Source organism: Neofelis nebulosa, chromosome 5 (genome assembly GCF_028018385.1).
Source record: "Neofelis nebulosa isolate mNeoNeb1 chromosome 5, mNeoNeb1.pri, whole genome shotgun sequence".
In the NCBI taxonomy this organism is placed as follows: Eukaryota; Metazoa; Chordata; class Mammalia; order Carnivora; family Felidae; genus Neofelis; species Neofelis nebulosa.
The window spans coordinates 151,437,189-151,454,967 of record NC_080786.1 but is presented as its reverse complement, the minus strand read 5'-3'; the positions used below and the strand labels follow the sequence as shown (position 1 = coordinate 151,454,967).

General features: G+C 45.1%; 1 protein-coding gene across 7 annotated transcripts in view; it reads right to left on the bottom strand.

Annotated features, from left to right (window-relative positions):
* The window catches only part of DYRK1A (dual specificity tyrosine phosphorylation regulated kinase 1A), a 150,460-nt gene extending 134,362 nt beyond the window's left edge, over positions 1-16,098 (bottom strand). For 4 of the 7 annotated variants that reach the window (XM_058731991.1, XM_058731986.1, XM_058731990.1 and 1 more), the window contains exon 1: positions 14,643-14,967. The gene's annotated coding sequence lies outside the window, so the exon portion shown is untranslated. Of the gene's footprint in view, positions 1-2,282; positions 2,919-14,642; positions 14,968-15,354; positions 15,376-16,079 lie in introns of those variants that run through there. The other 3 variants (XM_058731989.1, XM_058731994.1, XM_058731987.1) reach the window with 3 other exon arrangements.
* Positions 16,099-17,779: the final 1,681 nt, after the last annotated feature.

The following is a 17,779-nucleotide window of genomic DNA, read 5'->3' as shown; positions in this document are numbered from 1 at the left end:
CTGCTCGTGCTCTGTCTCTCTCTGTCTCAAAAATAAACAAAACATTTAAAAAAAACAATTTTTCTTAAAAAGCGTTTACACATTTTTGTTTATTATTGGAAAAAACGAATGAACCAGTAGCACAAGGCATCAATCCCAGTATACCAGAACTTGTATCTATTTCTTCAATTAATGGATTATAGAAGCTCTATGTTTCTCTCTCTTTTCTCTCTAAATGTTTAACTTTACGGCACTTACCCGTTCAACTAAGTTTTCTATTATCTGGAGGCAGCATATGCAATCTGCTATGATGATCCTTAAGCAAATTTACTTCCCTACATCTCAACCTTCTAGCTTATAAAACAGAGATACGACCAACCACCTTGTAGAGTGGCTGAGAATATTAAAATAACTAATAATGAATATGTACAGTGTCTGGCCCATAGCAGGCAATCAATTAATAATAGCTATTGTTACTATTATTATCGTTAAATAGCTTATTTTTTAAGAGAATAAATTCACTGACCGACATTAACTTTTTTAAAAAGCTACCAACACCCTGAAGATCTAAATTTCTATTTTACATGGTACTATAAATGTTCCCCCCTTTACCTCCTTCCTATGTTATCAGAGATAAAGCAACACGTAGCTTGAAGGACTCTTAACATGTTGCCACCAAAAACAAGTTCAAGAAATAAACAAAGGGAGGGAGGGAAGGAGGAAGTGCTCATGCTGAACGTGTTTCCTTTACATTTCTCTCCAGGGAGCTCCTGACTATACTGAAAAGCCTCATGAGGGCAAGGACGTTTATGTCCGTGTAACTCACTCCCAAGGGCCTTGCATGGCACCAGGCACAGAGAGGAGACCTTCAATAGCTACTGAATAATTCTGAATATTTGTTTTCCTAAATATTTACAACAGACCTGTCACTGAGAAAGGTTTCAGAACTATTTTAAACAAATCCCTTATAAACTTTTAAAAGCTCATTCACCTGGGGGCACCTAAGTGGCTCAGTCAGTTAAGCGTCCGACTTCGGCTCAGGTCGTGATATCACGGTTTGTGGGTTCAAGCCCCACGTTGGGCTCTGTGCTGACAGCTTAGAGCCTGGAGCCTGCTTCAGATTCTGTGTCTCCCTCTCTCTCTCTCTCTGCCCCTCCCCTACTCATGCTCTGTCTCTCAACAATAAATAGATGTTAAAAAAAAAATTTTTTTAAGGCTCATTCACCTGACAAGATCAACAGCTTCAATAATTTTCTAACTACGAAACTCATTCTTTAAAAAAAGAAAAAAAATCCATCCATACAATGAACTTTCCCAAATCATTTTCATTCTGTTGTCCAAACTTGAAAAAGTTAAAGCCAAAAAGCATCCAAACAAATCACCGTCTTCGCTTTTCCGTCACTTTTTAGATGAAGTCAAAGCTAGCACTTATTTTAAATGTGAACCCGACATTGGCTACTGCAAATGCCAGACTGACATTCCAGAGATCACTGGAGAATGAACCTCACTCTGCTGGCTAGGAACCGTGGAGAGTATCCAGGCTGATTCCCTCCACAATTTTTAAAACCTCTCCAAATGAACACTAAGGGCTGTACCTATTTCGATAAACTACGAAAATGATGTGCTCCTTTAATAAAGAAGGCACAATCCAATACAGCATAGTCAAATAAACTTTAATAAAAAATAAAAAGGCACGATGTTTCTATTCCATATTCCTAACATCTGGCTTCTCACAAACAGTAGGTATTTCACAGGCATTGTTAAAGGAATCCAGGAGCAAATAATTCTTTTTCCTGGCTACATGGTTTTCCAGTCCTATCTTTAAGAAGACAGTTCTTGGGTCCTTGAGACCAAATAGTAAAGATCAAAACATGTAGTTCATTGATTCACTCAACAAATAAATGTTTACTTGGTGCTCAGTATGTGCCAAACACTTGCCAATCCCAAAGAAGGGGGGAGGGGGCCAACCACTGCCCCTTCTCTCTGAAAGGCATTAGTCAACTAAGCACTAAAAAAAATTATCAAGTGTAATAAGCACTATAGAGAAAAATGCAGCAAGACAGGAGATATTAAAAACGAAGAGGTGGCAGGGGCTGGGGGGCAGCTTTCCCTGACAAGGTGACATCTGAGCTGAAAGTGAAGGAGGAAATGGAGCTGACTTCAAGAAAGGGGAGGACTACCGGCCGAAGCAGCAGCACATGTCCAGACGGGGTCCGGAGACCCGGAAGGTAAGACTGTGGAAGTGAGCTGGGGCCACACCATCCAGTTGCGGGGTCCTGTGACTAGCAGGAATCCCAATGTACCGTTTAAAAGCTGTTCTTGGGGCGCCTGGGTGGCTCAGTCGGTTGAGCGGCCGACTTCGGTTGAGCGGCCGACTTCAGCTCAGGTCATGATCTCGCGGTCCGTGAGTTCGAGCCCCGCGTCGGGCTCTGTGCTGACAGCTCAGAGCCTGGAGCTTGCTCTCTCTCTCTCTCTCTCTTCTCCTCTCCTCCCCCCGCCCTTGTGTTCTATGAAAAATAAATAGACGTTAAAAAACAAAGTTGTTCTTGCTCCTCATTTGCTCAGATCACTCTTCCACTCCTGCCCATGCTATTGAACTTTCCTTTTTTTCTCGACTCTCCCTCTATGCCTGCATCCTTTCTGTGTCTGGATCTTCGTCTTACTCAGCAAGAAGCCTTCCTCCAAGCGGTCTCTCCTGAATCCTCAGGCTCCTGTCTTCAATTTCTTCCCTCTGCAGAGCTGACTGGAATACTGCTGAGTAACCGCGGGCCTTCGGGCCAATTCTTCGGTAAATTCACCTAGCTTTCCTGATGTTTTGAACTGTACCATAGAACCATTATAGGGAAGTTGAAAAGGTGAGATTAGATACTAGTATGCTCAAATGAGATCCTAATAATTTTCCTACCACTGCTACTTTGAAAAAACTTTTACAAAATCTTTTGTACCATGGAAGTAATGTCATTCAGTAATGAATGTGTTTGATGTAAAGATGAAGTTAAAAAAAAAAAAAAAAACACTACTGAGATGACAGTTGTTCTTTTCAAGGAGAAATGATCAAATCGGAACAAATTTTTCAGCACACAGAATTTGTCTTAAAGACTAGAGTCCTATTTATATTCAAATAAACTTTAACTCAAAGTTAACTGCCGAAAGAACTCTAAAATGAGACAAAAAAATTGACCTTCAAAAGGCAACGCCAAAATCACTCAATTTCATGGACTCTGTGTTCCCTTTAATGAAGATTCATGTCTACCCTAGACTAAGTCCATGAGCCTACTCTAGAGATCCCAAAAGACCTCCCACCAGATCCTGACTCGCATCAGGACACCCACAGTAGGCTTTGCCGTAGCACTGACGCCCAGGCCCCAGTTCCACGGATGGCACCAGGAGGTACTCCATAAATAATCCCAAACACCTCACGAGATAAATACATTTTAGATTATTGGTATCCTGATAAGGATACACGTGAAAAGAAAGAGAAGATGAGACTCTTCAGGAAAACACAAAGATACTGTCACGTGTTCAGCTACTCTATACTTCGCAAACCACGTATTATGATACAACCTTTTCCTTTCCAGAGTCACACCTTGTAGCATTGCCTTCTCCCACTGCCCTATTTTTAAGCCCATCTTTAATGGTGCTACAAATGATTTCCAGCTGTCCTTAATGGAAGCCTGACTACACGAATAATTCCATCTTCTGTTCCTTGACAGTTCCTTCAGGCCTTCGGGAGGAAACGTTCTCAACCGTCCCGCTAAACCAATCATTCCGGCACCGTACCGCTACCTAGGTTCAATTCTCTCCTTTCTATCTCCACAACTTTGGCCACGCTGCTGTTTGAACACAGCGATATTCACTTGTTCTGCTGAAAAGTAAATAACTGAGACTTTTTAAGGCGCTCCGAACTTGGCTCTCCCATCTGACTTGTACCTTTCACCTCTTCGTATTCCTCCAAGCCTACACACCTAGAACGAGCTGCCTTCCAGGCAGGCCCTGCTTCTCTCACTGTCATCTCCCCAACCCAGACCCGTCATCACTGCCCTGTGGAACCTCCTCCAGTTGCCCCAAATCAAATGCCTCACAATCTGTAAGACCCATCACTGTCATTTCTCAGTGCAACCGTCCCTATCCCTCCTCCAGGATCTCTCTCTCTCTCTCTCTCTCTCTCTCTCTCTCTCACACACACACACACACACACACACACACACACACAGATACTCGGGGCTCACGAATCTGTCATTCTCCAGAGTCACCCCTCACTTCCCCTGCTACCACAGGTCACCCACAGGACAGCCCCCAGCAGACTGCCAATGCCCCAGGTTCAACCAAGACTCAGTCCCTCCTCCTCAAGGCTCACTCAAACCCCCAGAATCCTTACTTCTCTACATTCTTCTAGTCCTTCACATGTCAACTCCTCTCCCTGTCAGCAGCCGTGGTCTCTACTATGATAACGGTGCCTGCACCCAACAGCTATGTCAACACGAACAGCACAGGTAACCAAATCTCACCCACCTCTGTAGTCAGAGCTCCTACCACCACGATGCACATGCCTCATACAGAGGCCAGTCAAAAGTTTACTCAAATGATGAGGAACAAGAATCCCCTTGCACAATTTATCAAAGCATTTACAATTACAAGCATCTACAGGTTATCGAAACATCCATTTTTCATTCAACAGAACAAAGAAATGCAGGAAAATCAGAAAATATTTTTAATTATGTATCTGACAGAATAAATATTTCGTTTTTTAAAGTACAAAACTCCGAGTACAACTTAAGATGTTCAAACTCACTCATAATTAAAGAAATGCAAATCCAAACAACTGAACATCATTACTCACCTATTAAACTGACAAAGATTTAAAATTCTTGGGGCGCCTGGGTGGCGCAGTCGGTTAAGCGTCCGACTTCAGCCAGGTCACGATCTCGCTGTCCGTGAGTTCGAGCCCCGCGTCAGGCTCTGGGCTGATGGCTCAGAGCCTGGAGCCTGTTTCCGATTCTGTGTCTCCCTCTCTCTCTGCCCCTCCCCCGTTCATGCTATGTCTCTCTCTGTCCCAAAAATAAATTAAAAAATGTTGAAAAAATTTAAAAAAAAAATAAAATAAAATTCTGACGACGCCAGTATTGGTGAGATCTGGAAAACTGAACTCTCAGACCCAGCTCGTGAAGTAGAAATTGGCGCTACTTTTGAGAAGACACTTTCGCAAGACATATTCAAATGTGCATATACTTGGTGAACCAGTAATTTCCCTTTGAAATATGTAATCTAGGGCTAGTGTTCTAGAGAACACAGTTATATGCACAAGGATGTATACTGGTACACTTTAAAACAAAAATACAAGAACAATTCAAATGTTCTTTAATAGAGATTGAGTAAATTGGGGTACATCCATAACACGGAATACTCCCTAACCATTTAAAAACAACAAGCAAATATCATATGGCCGATAGGGAAATACGGCCCAAAGAGATCAAGACACTTAAGATGCAAATCTGTGTGTCTGGCACGATCCCATTTGCTCTTAACTGCACAGACACTACACACACACACACACACACATCCATCACAATGTCTGTGCACTTTAAAAAATAAATAGGATCAAGGGTGCCTGGCTGGCTCAGTCGGTGGAGTACACAACTCTTGATCTTGGGATTCGTGAGTTCAAGTCCCACACTGGAGGTAGAATTTCCTTAAAAAATATTAAATTTTGAAAAATAACAGGATCACACTGAACATACAGCTTTGTAACACACACATATAATAAATGTTTAATGCATATATATACAGTTGCACCTACATGCACAGGACATTTCTGGTAGGAAAACAACAACTATGACCTACGGAGCGTGAGGTGGGGGTGGGAGGGTGATAAGGCGCCATTCTATAGGGCTTGAACTTTTTTTTTTCTTTTTTTTCTTTTTTTTTTTTTTTTTATATCATGAGGACATTATTACTTGGTGATCTTTAGGAACTAAAATTCCCTAGGTCATCAGAACGATTCCTATATGTTTGACATGGTATAAGACCGCTCAAAAGGGATGATGAACACTAATTTAAAAAAAAGCCTTCTACTCCCAATCAAGCAATCAAGTGGGTCTTCCTCAAAATTATCCACAGTTTCATTACCAACACTCTTAGTGATAGGAGGCCAGCAGTCAGTCTAATACCACCAACCTCTGGCCACCAGAAAAGCCTCCATCAACCTTTCCAGGACTTACCACAAGCTGACACTTTTCAAAAACATGCCCTTCATTCTCCTCCGGCAAGGGCACACGTGCCCTGTTCTTCCCCCCACCCTTCCCACAAAGCTCTCTCGTTAGTACAGGTGCTCATCTCCAATTTTTAAAATGACAGCCAGCTAATTCATAAGAATAAAGTGTTAACTTGATATACAGATAAAGCACATTCCTCTGGCAATATTTCCATCTTAAATTAGGGAATCCAGCTCTTCGCTTCATCTAAAAGAATGAATTTGACAGTGAGAACTGCAGATTTTGAAAAAGAAAGTAAGAACGGGGACAAGACCTACTTGGTTCCTTCTCCTCGTGCCTGGCAGGCACCCACCTACCATCTCCCCTCACGCTGCCCATCCACGACCCTGTCCACTACAGCACTGAGAGTAACAACACCTTATTCAAAACCTCAACTTCCCACCTTTAAATATTCATCTGACTACCTCTATTTGTTAAAAGGACAATTAAGTGATCCAACCATTCACTACCAATGAGCTCACACATAAAAAAACTATTTGAGAACGACCCATATCCCTATAAAATCCCAATGCAGTTGGTATTTCGTCCTCTCTTGAGTTTGTATGAAGAACAAAGAACCAGGAGTCGGGAAAACATACACCAGCCCTGGAGACCAGCCTATTCTGGGGCAGTGGTTAGTCATTTAGCTTCTTTACATCCATTTCCTTCCCCAAAATGAAGAAGATGAACTCTATGAGTGTTTCTCAAAATGTTTCTACTGTAACAGGATTACCTGGAGTCCTAATTAAGAAAGTAGACTCCTGGGGCGCCTGGGTGTATCTGTCCATTAAGCTTCTGAATCTTGATTTTGGCTCGATTTTGGCTCAGGTCATGATCTCACGGTTCGGTTCGTGGGATCGAGCCCCGCATCTGGCTCCACGCTGACAGTGCGGAACCTGTTTAGGATTCTCTCTCCCTCTCTCTCTGCCCCTCCCGTGCACACTCACTCTAAGAATAAATTCAAAAGAAAGAAAAGAAAAGAAAAGAAAAGAAAAGAAAAGAAAAGAAAAGAAAAGAAAAGAAAAGAAAAGAAAAGAAAAGAAAAGAAAAGAAAGAGAAAGTTGATTCCAGAGCATCATCCCAAACCTATAGAAAGAGAAGTATCTGAGCTTGGGAACTCTCACAACTCTGAGAAGTTCTCCAGAAGCCTGTCTGAGAACCATTAGTTTCTTGGGTCTCCACTAGATCAAATAATAACACTCTCTAGTTCAAAGGAATCCTAGACTCTCTTTGTTCAAACCCACAGAAACTTAAGAGGAACATACTTGGGTAGTAAACTTATTTCTAAACATCACTGCTATCATCCTGGCAACTTCAGGGGCTCAAACATTTACTGAAAACCTGACAAGACACAGGTGTTATTCCAGAATTGTCTGCTGAGAGTATGAGTATGAAAATATACCATAAGAATACATACTAGGAAACTATGAAAATAAAACTCAAAAGCTGAGACTCCAAATACTGGTTACATAAAATATAGTCACAGCAATCAAGAACCACGTTTCTAGGGGCGCCTGGGTGGCTCAGTAGGTTGAGCGTCCGACCTTGGCTCAGGTCATGATCTCGCAGACTGTGAGTTCGAGCCCCACATTGGGCTCAGCACTAACAGCTCAGAGCCTGGAGCCTGCTTTGGATTCTGTGTCTCCCTCTCTCTCTGCCCCTCCCCTGTTCACGCTCTGTCTCTCTCTCTATCAAAAATAAATAAACATTAAAAAAAAAAAAAAAAAAAAAAAGAACCACGTTTCTATTAGAAAACAGTGTCAGTAACATAACGTGCCAAAATTCCTTCACTACTAAAAGTTTAGCTACATGTTTTCTAATCTGACCATATATGCGTATATCGCAGATACTAAATAGTGATCTGTGCACACCACAGTTCAAAAGATTGATGACCAAATATGGAAAATAAGTCTTATTAATTAGTGCAGTAAGTTGTCTTTTCAAGGTTTATTTCTGTATGTTTCTTCTAAAACATTTCAAGGTGTGACAGGAAATGCCTCATAATCCCCCCCCCCCCTTCTCTTCTTCAGTAGAAACAGATTTTCAACCAACCAGCTACAGCTACCCTGCCAGAGACCACATATCCCAGCCTCCTTTGCAGCTAGCCACCTGACCAAGTTTGGACCAACAGATGTGAAAAAAAGTCACGTATGCAACTTCCAGGTTTGTCTTTAAAGGGAGATGTGCTTTCCCCACATCTGTTCCTAGATGGTGGATATGGTGGGGAACGGTCTTCTACCATACAGAAAGTGGGGTTTCCTAAGCACAGGGAAGGAACCAAGGTCCCCTCTACCATGGAGCCACCACATTAGCCTTTAAAATTACTTCCAGGAGAGACAAATAAACTTCTTGTTTAAGCTACTGTATTTAATCAGAACAAAGGCCCAATCCTGTATTCTAATTAATGCATATAGAAAGTTGAAGTGTATAACAAATATTAATAACTTCTTAACTAATTCAGTAAAGCTGAAACTCTAATTATAAATTCTTGGGTAACCCCACCACTGAAATTATTGCTACTGTACCAACTTATGTTTAAATGGCATTTTACACTTTTGCAAAGCACCTCGTTACAGTATCTCATTCCACAGTCTCAAACTCCTGGGCAGGGCGGCTGGTGCTGTGCACGTGTGGCATATAAAACACTCAAGCCCAGAGAAGCTACTCTGCCCAAGACTGCACAATCATGGAGTGGTACTAGGACAGGACTCGGCAGATAGGTTCCTCACTCCATCCTCTATACACATATACGTCTAGCTACCTCTGCTGTACTGGAAGGGTGATCGAAGACCTATTCCTGTCCAGGTGGATGTTACCATCTAATGGAGAGAAGAGACAGACATTATATGAGTAGAACTGTGAATATATACGAATAATCGTACATCTATCTGCAATAAGAGCTATTAAAAAAAAAAAAGCAGAGTCCTATAAGAACGCACAGCCAAAGAACCCTACCTAGACTGGGGTTTGGGGGAAAGCCTCTCTGAAGAAGTAGCGTTTATCCTGGGACCATAACCGTGAGTATGAATGGAGGAGGAAAAAGAGGGAGAAGAGAGAGGAGAAAGCTATTAAGAAATGTGCATGTGTTGCCCCAACCTTCACAAGAGCCCTATGGGAAGTATCACAAACCCCGTGTTACAGAGGAAGAAACCAATGCTTAGCAAAATCACACGGCCAGTGAGTGGCAGGACCTGCTGAGAGTCCGGATCTGCCTGACTCTGGAGCCTCTGCCCAGCACCATCTCACAGGCCTGTACTCTGTCCACAGGACCACGCTGTCCCAATGGCCATCTATAACTAGACATTATGCACATTTTGGACGGGTGTCAGATGCAAACCCTAACCACAAATATCCATAAAACTTAAAAAAGAAAAATCAACTCTTGTCGTTGGAAATTTGATATACTTAGAAAAATTACAGGGTTACTTAATGAACAGGGATGTTATGTAAAATAAAAGGGATGTTGAAAACCAGATTTGTTCCATGTTAAACCAGATCCCTAAGCTCCTCCCCACTGATTTACACAAGCATTTTAATTATGGGAACAGAAAATTCATAACAATTCTAAAGTAAAAATACATTTTAAGCTATCATGCACTATTACATATGAGCATATGTCCCTCAAGCAAAAGGTAAGTACCTTGTCAAAACTTTAATGGTACTATAAATTTTTCAAAATCTCCTTCTAGGGGCACCTGGGTGGCTCAGTTAAGCATCCGCTTCAGCTCAGGTCTTAATCTCAGTTTGGGAGTTCAAGCCCAGCACTGGGCTCTGTGCCGACAGCTCAGCACCTGGAGGCTGCTTCAGGTTCTGTGTCTCCCTCTCTGTCTGCCCCCCACCCCCCACCCCAGCTCTGTATGTCTCTCTTTCTCAAAAAGTGAATAAACATTTATAAAGATTTTTTAAGGGACACCTGGGTGGCTCAGTCAGTTAAGCATCTGCCTTCAGCTCAGGTCATAGGCTCAGGTCATGATCTCACCATTCGTGAGTTTGAGCCCTGCGTCGGGCTCTGAGCTGACAGCTCTGAGCCTGGGGCCTGCTTTGGATTCTGTGTGTGTGTGTCTCTCTCTCTGCCCCTCCCCTGTTCCTGCTCTGTCCCTGTCTCTCACAACCTGAATAAAAGTTAAAAAGAAAAAAAAAATTAAAAAAGATTTTTAATAAAGTAAAAATAAAATAAAATACAGTAAAATAAAACAAAATAAAATAAAACAAAACTCCCCTTCTAGAACAGAGGTGCGTAGCTCTGGTAGAAAAAATCAACTGTCAAAAATCCCAAAAATGGTTCTACATTAGCACAAAGTATGCCCACCAGGACCCACATCACTTTAGACATTCAACGTACTGTAAGTTATTATCTCCAAAAGAAAATTTTAACTCGTTATACAATTCTGAAAGGATTTCAAAGCAAAAGCTTAACTTCTGAAAAATGTTTAGCTGGCCTATATAATGCAATACTTCCAAACCATGTTGTTTCCATACACTAAAAAATGAAACTCAGGCTGCCTGTAGCCACTAAGTTAGGAACACAACTTGTCTTTAATTACCTAATACGAATCTTTGATTAATTATTTTGTCCTGTGAAGCCAACATTTCATTTTCACATAATCAACGATAAACTTTACAGCTCCAGCTTAACACTGCAGGCAAGATTTCAAAAAATTTATTCATTTAGGGGCAACTGAGAAGTTTTAGATAACCTGAAATAATTTGATGATTCTTTTCCAAGTAATTAAACAAAAACTTTAGCCTCCCCAAATTTTTACTCAAAAACTGTATAAGCTGTGGTTAGGAATTACCACAATTTCTCTAGCCATCAAAACACTGACCAGCGGTGAAGATAATACACGGTAAGAAGTCTTTTAAAAGGCATAGGGGTACCTGGATGGCTCATTCAGTTAGGCATCTGACTTCAGCTCAGGTCACGATCTCAAAGTTCATGAGTTTGAGCCCTGTGTCCATCTCTGGGCTGACAGCTCAGAGCCTGGAGCCTGCTTCAGATTCTGTGTCTCCCTCTCTCTCTGTTGCCCCCCGACCCACTCACGTTTTGTCTCTGTCTCCCAAAAATAAATAAATGTTCAAAAAAAAATTTTTTAAAGGCATAATCACCGTGTATACTCAAGTCCCACAATACCTTGACAAGGCCAACTGTGTTAGCACCAAGTTTCAGGTGACCGTGTTTGATAACTTCAAGTAGTATTTTTACTTGTAAATAGAAAACAGGTATACCTACCAAAACACTCAACAGAATAAGTAGAGATTCTTAGCTCATAGCTGGAATTACTGATAAGGAATACAACAAAATTGTAAGAGCAATAAAATTCTGTGTAAGTGCTAAGTTCTTTATAAAGACTCTTCCTGGAAGTTTCTGCATTTTGCTGGGTTCAAATGTTTCATTTTTTTTCTTGGGGCAATGAGAGAAATTGCTTGGGGGCGTGGGCGTAGGAAATGTGAAAGTTCTTTGAAGTGAGAGAGAAGCTAATTCTGAAGCAAAAAGATTGACACCTTTATCACAAATACAAAGAAAGTCAAAAATGAAAACTCCTATTAAACTTACTTTTACTAAGCAATTCCCTTTGCACTCATAATAAAGTTACTTCTATCCAAATTTTCTTCCCCAAACTAGATACTTACCAACCATAAACACACATGTAAAAACATCCCTAGTAATCTAAGTAACTAAGCTGTTATTTAAAAAAAAAAGTTTTCAAGTAGTACCCAAAATTCGATACAAATTAGCATATTCGTTTTTTGCATATTAGTTTCAAAACAAAATGCAAGCCAACGGTCCTTCTATAACTTCTGTTGTAAGTTGTCTTTGACTTTGCTTTGGCAGATAAATATTCACAGCACTATAAAAACCTATGTATGTAAATTCTTTAAATACCAGTTCCCTAACCGCCCCCCCCCCATCTTTAAGTCATCAACACAATAACTCTCCATAAACTGAAACCCACCGGACAGTCATCTGACAATATTCTAGGAGGTAAAAATATACTAACCAAGGATCTTTTTTTTTTTTTTTAACTATACACATTCCCAAACAAGACACTGCATTAAAATGGAGTATTTTCATTTATTTTGAACATCAGTTCCCCTAAAAGACTGGACTAATGGGTTAATTTTTGAATCCCAACACACAGTAATTCTGTGTATCTCTTAAGTTTCTAATAAGTCCCACCAAAATGTCTTTAAAACATGTTTAAGAATCTTATACCCAAATTCCTTATAACAAAGATCCCACCAGCTCATTTGGTCCACTTCCCATCCCCTACCAATAATGACCATCCATTCATTCAAGTCTATTCCTTCAAGTCATAATCATTTTTAGATTTTAAAGTGTGCCTGCTACCTTACACAGAGGTGACCCTAGAATAATGACTTTCTGAGCTTATGCCTCTTATGAACTTTTTATACTGTTTTACAACAGAACTTGGTACACATGTTAACAGGAGTCCTTAACTTTCTGATAAGGTTGGAAGTGTAAACGAATTTGGACAGCCAACACAAGCACCGGGGCTATTTCAAGACAAATCTTCCAAAAGCACTGGGGTACTTTAAGTGTAAGTCATGTGTATATTAAAAATCTTAACTGTAACCGAGTAAACTTTTCTCTTAACTGCTGTTTCTTTGAAACTATCTTCTAGTCTCACATTTATAGTCTGTCTGAAGATAATTATTTCTCTCAAGGTAACTAAACAATCAAGACATGACAAATTTAGGAAAACAAAACCTAAAGGTAATTCCACTGAATTATTAGAACTCCCCCAAATCAAACTAAATATATCCATTCTTAAACATTTTGTGTATGTAAGATACAAGAGGTCATACAGGAAATCTATTCAAAGATTTAAAAATTCCTAAAAATAACTTTACACAAAACTTTCTCATGACTCATCAATACTTAAGTGATGCCTACAGTTAAAATTAAGTGTGAAGAACAAAACGCACCAAAAAATATTTAATTCCTTCCATTCAAGAACTGCCTACATAGTTGTTTTTTTTTTTCTGGGGGGGGAAGGGTGGAGGGAAGATCTGACAAGTTTCTTTATGAGGGTCTCCTTTCAATCTTTCCACTTCCGCAAAGACAAAGTTAATTCCATGCTCAACACTGTCAGGGGCACAATCTCTGGGTTAGAACCCTGAGTCATTATTCACAGATCGCTCCAAAATTTGCCAGTGTTTATAATAATAATCGGTTATAACCTAGTGATTATGAGCCCAGGCTGGCTACAGACTCCTGGCTCCTGGAGTCCCAGCTGTATGACCTTGGATGAGTCACAGCTCAGTTTCCTCATCTGTGAAATGGGTTAACAGTTCCTACCGGTAGGAAAAGCAAGTTCATACATGTAAAACCCCGACAATACTGCCTGGTACCCTTCGTCCTAATCTTTAAAAAATGCGTGTGAAAACAATGCCATACGGTGTATTTTCTAACAACTTGGGCGGAATTCAAAAACCAAACGGTGTTGGCATTCAAGTCCTGCACCTAGATTACGAGGACCATATAATCTAGTGCTGGACGAAAAGCAGAGCCCATTAGTCGGAATCGCTCACTAATTTTGCCATTTTTAACTATTTCAGACTAGGGAGGGGCTTTTCGAGAGGTGTTAAGAAATTCGGCAGCTTTGGTGGATCCAAACGAGAGCGGGTTTGTACCTGTAAATAGACTTGTGAAGTTTTGTTGCAATAGCCAGGTATCAATTATAATTTACGCATTCTCAACCACCAACTCCTCCGGCTGCTAAACAGGTCATTACTCCACCTCGAGTAGCCGGGATCACTTGCACTCACTGCACAACTTCGGAGCACGCCGAGTGCCCTCGCTCCGGCACACACCCCAAGGGCCGCTGAGGGACCCGGCTCCCGACCTTCCCCGGCGCCTCGCCCAGCAGCCAGCCCCATTTTCTTAACCCGTGCATTGTCCTTGCGGAGAACCCCGGCGGATCCCACACTGGTGGGGACCGAGAGGAGGGACGAGGGAGGAGCTGGGGGAAGAGGATGAGGAGGAAGAGGAGGAGGAGGAGGAGGAGGAGGAGGAGGAGGAGGAGGAGGAGGAGGAGGAGGAGGAAGAAGAGAAGAAGAAGAAGAAGAAGACGACGACAACCTCCTCCCCTCTGCTCGGGCGACCAGTGAAGGTCTGGCGCTTTCTCCGGCCCCCAGGCCCCGGCTCTCGGGAGGCCGTGGCCCCTGCTCCCACCCTCCGCAACTTTCCCTCCGCTCGCACCCGCCTCTCCTCCGGGACCGGGCCTGTCGGGCTCCCTCCCCCGGCGGCCGGCCCCGGGCCGCGGCGCCTCCTCCTAAAATGGCAGGTCCCTCCCTCCGCCCGGCCGGCCTCGGCGCGGGCCCGGCTGCAGGCCGCGGGGGGAGCCGGGCGCCGGGCCGGGCGGGGCCGCGGCCGGGCCGGACACTCACCGGGACGATGGCGGGGCGCTCGCGCCGCTCCCTCCGGTGAGTCTCAGCCTCGGGCTCCCGCCGCTGCGCTCCCGCCGCGGCCTCCGCAGCCAGCGCCGCCCCGGCCGCTTCTCTCCGCCCCCGGCGCTCCCGGCTCCGCGGCCGAGCCGCAGCCTTCTCAGTCTCTCTCCGGCTCCGCGGTTCCAGCGGCGCCCGGGGCCGGGGAGGCGACAGCCCCCTCCCCGGCAAATACCGCAGTCCCCGGACCCCGACTCCCGGCGGCGGGGCCGCGCGGTCCGGCGCGGCGCGGAGGGCGGCGGCGGCGAGGCCGGGCGCCGAGTCGCGGCCGCTCCCGGCGGCTTCTTCCCGAGGAGGATTTTGTAAATCTCACAAAATGGCGCGCGCTCCAAACCTGCGCAGCGAGAAGCGCCGGGGCCCGAGCGGCGGCGGCGGCGGCGGCGGCGGCTCCTCCGCCAGGAGAGCCCGAACCGCCCGCCCCCGAGTCCCCGCACAGACAGACAGACACACACACACACTCACACACACACACACGCACGCACACTCGCCCTCGCACACGCTCACTCACACACACTCACACTCACACCGGTCCCGCCCGCTCGCCGGCGGCGGCAGCGGCACCAACAGCAGCAGCAGGAACAGCAGCAGCAGAAGCGGCGGCGGCGGCGGCGGCGCCCGCACCCCCCGCTCGAGGTGTCCGCTCCCAGAGCCCGACCTGGGCCGCGATCAGCAGCAGCGACGGCAGCAGTCTCCCCGAATCCCCCCGCCGCTCTTGCCGCCGCCACCCCCGCCTCACTCCAATGGGGCTTTTTATTATTATTCGGGCGGGAAGCGAAAGGGTTTAAAAAAAAACCAACCAACAAAATGGCGACGGACCGACCCGGTCGCTATAGCAACTGTCAATCAAAACGCAAAACCCCGGCTGACGTGCTGACGTCCTCCTCCCGCCCCCCGGCCCCAAGCCGGCGGGCGGGGCCTGTTGCTCGGGCAACGGCAGATTCCGTTCCCTCCTTTCCCTCTCCCCCTATGTCCCCAACCAACCACCCAACCCCCTCAGGTCACGTGAAGGATAAATTCGGAGCTCGGGCCCGCTACGAGTGTCAGAGGAGGGCGCGTGATTCGCTCGGGGGAGGGGAGAGGAGGGGGACGGCCGGGCCGAGGGAGGGAAGGGAAGCGAAGGGGGGCGAGGCGGCGGCCCGGCCTGTGCGCGAGCGCCCGCCGCCTCCCCGGCCTCCTGGCCGCGCCCCGCCCCGCGCCCGCGCCCGCGCCGACTGCGGCCCGGGGAGCGCGCGCGGCCTCCGCGCCGCCGCCCCCGGAACCCCGCGCTTCCGCGTCGTGCGCCCGCAGCCCCGCCCGCGCCGAGGGGGAGGGGGCCGGGCTCTGCGGCCGCGCGGGGACCCGGGAAGCCCACCCCCTGGCGCCCGGGCCCGGGGCTCTCACCTTCATCCCCGGGGAGCGCGCCGGCCGCGGGAGGGCGGCCCGGGTGCGCACGGCCGCGCCTTTCAACTGTTCTTCGAAGGGTTCGCGTGCCCCCCTCGCCGGAAAATGCCCACGGAGGCCGCGGCGGGGGTGGGGAAGAGGCCGCCTCCGCGTTTCAGACATCTCAGGAATTCCGGACGCTTCGCCCGAATCAGGGATGCCCCTGCGGCTGACACCTTGATTAAATCCTGCCTCTCGATTTTTGCGGCAGCCAATGCCAACGATCAGATATTATGCACGGAGCCATCATAAAAACTTTTTTAGGCTGTGCACGCTCTCCCAGGCTTTCCCACCTATTCCAAACCCCTCCCCACCTTTCTGGGTGCAGCCTTTCCTTCTGGATCGGAATGCCCCCAACATTCATCCTCTTGAGCTATTACTGTATCCTGGTTGCCCGACTCCCTGTTTTCCTCTTTGATGCACCATCTCCGCTTCCCGATTCTTTTCGCCCACCGCTCTTCATTAATATTCTGGCTTCCGTGCGTTTTTATTTTATATACCCCTTCCGCCTGGCTAAATATCGCTAGGTGTGCTTCCCAGGCATTAAATTCTAGATATGCTAGTAGCCATGCTGTGCTGGCTACATTGTAAGCAGTAGACAGCCACTGGCTAAAAATTATATTCTGTACCAATGCTAATAAAATGGCACTTAAAAACGTTACGCTAAAAAGGATGATATAGGTGTTATTTTACACCAAGTCACAAATTTATTGATTTCTAAGCTTATTTTCCCATCATATAATAGTGTTCCAGTTTTTTTAAGCTGTTCACAAATACATTAGCAACAGCTATGATCTTGTTGGCGTACAGAAAGGCCCCATATTAAGTACTGGTCTCTATCCTATGTGACTCAAGGAAAGATACTTGCTTTAAATGATTTACAACAAACGTTTCCCTCCTACACTTATCAGAACATTGGTATAAGGCAACAACTCAAATTAGCCAGGCCCTGAAAAAAATCAGACTAAACCTCAAATAAATTAGCTAAAAAGTAGTCAGGCAAATAGCTTACTTCAGACTGATTCTCCATGTTGTCAAAAGTTCACTTGGGGGGCACCTGGGTGGTTCAGTCAGTTAAGCATCAGACCCTTGGGTTCTGCTCAGGTCATGATCTCAGGGTTCTTGGGTTGGAGCCCCACTTCCTCCCAGGGCACAGCCTGCTTGGAATTCTCTCTGCCCCTACCCTCCCTCTCTCCTCCCCCCTCCCTGCCCCCCCCCCCGCAAAAATAAATATTCTTTTAAGTTCTTTTGGATTGCTGCTCCTCAAAATTGACTCACTAATGCAATTAAAATCCACATTCGACTTGATTTTTTTTGAAGGAAGTAGCCAAGCACGTCCCTACTGAGGTGAAAGATCCTACCTTGATTCTTCCCAAGCTCACACTTCTCCTTACACAACTTACACAATCAACTTCTTCCTCCACTGGCTCGTCTTCTCCCTGCTCCCCACCCCACCCTGATTCACCAGTTTCACTTCTATCAGAACACTTAAGCATTTACAACCGGTAACACTAGATTTGAGTCAAATTTTTATTGCTGGTGATGAAGGAAACTTGCATAATTAAACTTCTAGGTAACCTGCAAAATTTTATGGCAATGTCTCGGGAAATGTGTCCTTGTCTTCAGTCAAATCAATCTGGAAGATCAGGTTGAGGCAGAAT